At 38.3% G+C, this 4,624-nt stretch overlaps 1 protein-coding gene across 2 annotated transcripts in view; it reads left to right on the forward strand.

Annotated features, from left to right (window-relative positions):
* The window catches only part of ARHGAP12 (Rho GTPase activating protein 12), a 124,261-nt gene that overhangs the window by 73,759 nt on the left and 45,878 nt on the right, over positions 1-4,624 (forward strand). The window lies entirely within an intron of this gene.

The raw sequence follows: 4,624 nt of genomic DNA on the forward strand, positions 1-4,624 counted from the left end.
AGAGGCATCTGATACCATCAATTCCTGAGCCCCTTGCAGATTCTGCTCTGAAAACATGGTAGGATTCATCTTCCCCCTTCTCTTCCTCCATGCCCACCACATAAGCTTAGACTCTGCTTTCTTCTGTGGGGATAGTTCAATTTTGTATTACCTCCTTGATTGTTGTCTCCTTCTGTGTTCCTGTTTTTGTAATTTTACATCTTTTTGAACATATTTCACTTCTGTTATTTTAGTGGGGAGCAAGTATTAATTCTTCTATTTTAACTCAGAAGCTTATTACTGTAATCTTTTTTTTTTATTTTTCTCAACATTGTCCAGACATCTGAGGCATATTATCTCAATCTTCCATCGTAACTCAGAAGCTTATTATTTTAATGGTTACCCTACAACACTGGTGATTACCTGGGAGTGCTTTTGCCTTCCAGGGCGGTCTGAAGACTTTCTGATTGTCATAGTGGGGGGAGTGCTACTGACATCTAGTGGGCAGAGGCTGGACGTGCTGCTGAGCGTCCAGCCATACCCGAGCAGCTCTCCACAACAAAGGATGGTCTATCTAGCCCTGAATGTCAGCAGTGCCGCTTTTGAGAATACCTGCCCTAGGAATTTATTTTTATTTTTTAGAGTCAGGGTCTTATGTTGCCCAGGTTGGATTGCAGTGGTTCATTATGGGCATAGTCACAGAACACTATATCCTGGAACTCCTGGGCTCAGGCAGTCCTCCTCCTCAGCCGCCTGAGTAGCTGAGACTGTAGGTGTGCAGCATTGTGCCTGGCTTTCGCAAGCATAGTGTGTCTATGCAGGGTCTGAGGTCACTCAGTATCCACTTGCTTCTCCAAGCTACTCGGAGCTGTATGTGCTGTTGTTATTATATATTTAGTTCTATTTTTAGCCTCCTTTAAGAGTGCATGACTCTTAGATCCTCATTTTTACCACCTACTTTTCTCACATTTTCTTTTCCTACTTTTTTTCTTTTTGTCTCAAATATATGCTTTTTTTTTTCTTCTTTTGAGACAGAGTCTCACTCAGTTGTCCCTGTAGCATCATAGCTCATAGCATCCTCAAAGTCTAGGGCTCAAGCAATTCTCTTGCCTCAGCCTCCCAGGTAGTTAGGACGACAGGCACCTGCCACGACGCCCGGCTATTTTTAGAGATGTCGTCTCACTCTTGTTCAGGTTGGTCTAGAACATGTGAGCTCAGGCAGTTCACCTGCCTCAGCCTCCCAAGGGTGCTGGGATTACAGGCATGAGCCACCGTGCCTGGCCTTCAAGTATATGCTTTTAAATTTGCTCATGAGAGTTCATTAGTAGTAGAATCTTATTTATTTACTTTGCTTTTATCTCTGAAGAATATTTTAAATTGGTATATATTTCTAAGGTGACTGGTTTTTCCTAGTTTACTAAAGATTTTATTCTGATTTTCTGGCTTTGTTGATGCTTAAAATTCAGGTGTTAGTCTGATTGTCTTTCCTTTAAGGGTACTTTGTCTCTTCTTGTTTGGCAACTTTTAAGATCTCGTGTCTGTACTTCCGTGATGTGACTGGGTGAAGAAGAGACCTTTTTTATTTCCTGCCAGGGCTTTGTTGGGACTTCTGAATATGAAGAGTCCAGTCTTTGATCAGTTCTAGAAAATTCTTAACTGTTATCTATATATAGACTGTGCCCCATTTTCTCTTTCCCCTTATTCTAGAACCTTGATGAGATAAATGTTTAATCTCACCCTGTTCATCTGTATCTTTCTGTGCGTCAGTCTAAGTGTTTCAAGATCTAGCTCCTGTTCACTGTTTTTCTCTTGGCCTACATCTTCATTTGATGTTAAACCAATTCCTCGGGTTTTAAAAAAGAGTTATTTTTATTTGTTTAGGGAATTTTCCCATATTACTATTTTGAAAAATTTAAAGCTTCAAAAAAGATGAAAGAATAGTATAATGAACATGAATAAACCATATGACCTTCATTTAGATTCACCAGTTGTTAAAATTTTGCCACATTTGCCTTTTCTGTCCTTCCCTCGACCCACCTAACACACACACACATACACACACACACAACTTGTTCATGCACATGTGTGTAATATTTTTCTGAACCATTTGAGACAGACAACGTATTTTATTCCATAAGTATAAGGGGTTTTTTCCATCAAAACCACAATACATTTATCATGCCCAAGAAATTTAATATTCCATATTATTTAATGCATTGTTAAAATTTAGTGTTTCTCAGTTATCAAGGAGTATCTTTAGTAGTTTTTTTCCTATGATGCATACTGCATTTATTTGTTATATATCTTTTATGTTTATTAATTCTATTATATAAAGTCTTGGGGAGTGTTGATGATGCTGCTTTTCTGCTGACTGTCATGGTGTTCTGCTTCTCTTTCATATGTGTGGTATGTATATTTTAAAGTCAGATTGTAGTTCTTAGACATTTGTAAATAGGCAGTCTTGAATGCTAAGGTTGAAAGTGGCTTCCTTCAGAGCAGATTTGCCTTTGCTTCTTCCAAGTCCCTGGGGAAACTAATATCATGTGAGTATTTCAGACTATAGCATTAGTTTGTATGGGCCACCCAGGGAGTAATAATTTGGATTGCATAAAACCTTGGTCTACGGTTAGGGATTGCCCTGATTTCTCCTGATTATTAGGGAAGATTTTCTTAGTGTAGAATAAAGGGCAAGATTTATTTTATGGTTCACTGATAATCTGTGGGTCTAATTCTTTGGGGGGCCTGGCTCTGCATTGTGGGGTGTCCATTTAGACTCCCTGCCCCTGGTAGTCCTGAGTCCAGTTCTGTAACACTTCTGCATGGCCTTGAGAACTAACCTTTTAGTTGGCAAACGCCTTTAAGGAGAAAGCTTTTTTTTTTTTTTCTTCCTTCTTTCTACCTAACTCTTGGATTCTTGTTTCTTAGTTTTTGACCTCTGGGTGTTTTGCTTGTTGATGGTTTTGAAATCATTTTCATGTAATATTTTCATTTCTTTTCATCCAGATGGTCAGTTGGGAGACCTCCCTCCCGTTCTCCTTTAAATGCAACAGCTACTGTGGCCCCTCATTCTGCTACCAGGAAACATTAGCTGCAGAATAAACCCCAGAGTTACTCAGCCAGTTACCCTCCTGAATGGGGTTATGTAGTACAGAATAGTTAACTTTTGGAGAAAGCTTGCAAAAATAATCGTCATTTTTGTTTAATTGCCCTTAAACAGCTCTTTCTTAGCAGTAGGTGTCAAGATCTTTAAGCTATTCCAGGTTCTTTAGTGTAATAAAGCATGTCAGGATGTTGGAGGCTACTTTTTATGGCAGAAGAAAACATCTTCACTAATGTAGTGATTATTTAATTTTACTGATTAGCCTTTTTTCTCCTTCTAAAGATTTCATTGCCCTTTATTTTATGCACAAGCTTTACATTTTAAGTTGTCTCAATTAAATAAAGATAAACTCTTTTTTTTTTTTTTTTTTGAGACAGAGTCGCACTGTGTTGCCCTCAGTAGAGTGCTGTAGTGTCACAGCTCACAGCAACTTCAAACTCTGGGGCTGAAGTGATTCTCTTGCCTCAGCCTCCCAAGCAGCTGGGAGTACAGGCACCCACCAAACACCCAGCTTTTTTGTTGTTTTTGTAATTGGTGCTTAGCAGACCTGGGCCAGGTTTCAACCTGCCAGCCCCGGTGTATGTGGCTAGCACCCTAACCACTGAGCTATGAGTGCAGAGCCAAAGATAAGCTCTTGATTTTAAATTAAGTGTTCATAATTTTTAAATAATGTTACAAAATATGATACAGTTTGCTTTTACAGTACTTCTGCAAAGTTTTCTGTCAGTTTTTGTGAACATGTTATTAGGCCATTTATGTCTTTACAGTTTCAGGCCAAATAATGGTGATAGAAAATACAGTCTGAGTAAGATTTAATTTTAGATAGAAAGGGTCATTTGCACAAGAATATTAACCTAATATATTTTTTTTAAGCTAGTCAAATTTAGCAGTAGGGCTAAACTAGTAAATCTTGAATGAACTTTAAGTGCAGTAAGCAAATTGCTGCTTAGTCACATTATGGTGCCTCTTGTATGTTAAGAGGGAATACAAAATTGTTACATTTCTTAATCTTCTAATTTTATTCTCTTACATATCTGGAGGTTATAATGTATACCTATATTATTTCTATGCTGAATTTTGATTTTTCTATCTGTAGTGTAGTTGACTTTTCTCAGTATTACTTTTTTCTCATTTTGAAGTTTCATTTCCAGCAGTCTGTGTAAGCATTTGGTTGCATGAGTTAGTAAAGCCTGCCAATAAATTAGAACACAAAATATAGTGTCACAAAGCTAATGTCTTCTCTCCATCTTCTCCTACACACTTACAAAAGATAGTTCCTGATATATTTGTTGAGCATTATTGTTTGCCATGCATTTAGCTAGGTGCTTGTGATACACAGAAGAGAGTCTTCAAGGAGCTCAGTTTAATGAAGATCCCTTATCTCCTTTGTATACACATAGACGTGTGTACACGTGTAGACTCCTGCTTTGTATACACATAGACGTGTGTACGTGCAGACTCCTGCTTCGTATACACATAGACGTGTGTACGCGTGCAGACTCCTGCTTCGTATACACATAGACGTGTGTACGCGTGCAGACTCCT

This window comes from Otolemur garnettii, unplaced genomic scaffold, assembly GCF_000181295.1.
Source record: "Otolemur garnettii isolate 467f Iridium unplaced genomic scaffold, OtoGar3 scaffold00019, whole genome shotgun sequence".
Classification (NCBI taxonomy): Eukaryota; Metazoa; Chordata; class Mammalia; order Primates; family Galagidae; genus Otolemur; species Otolemur garnettii.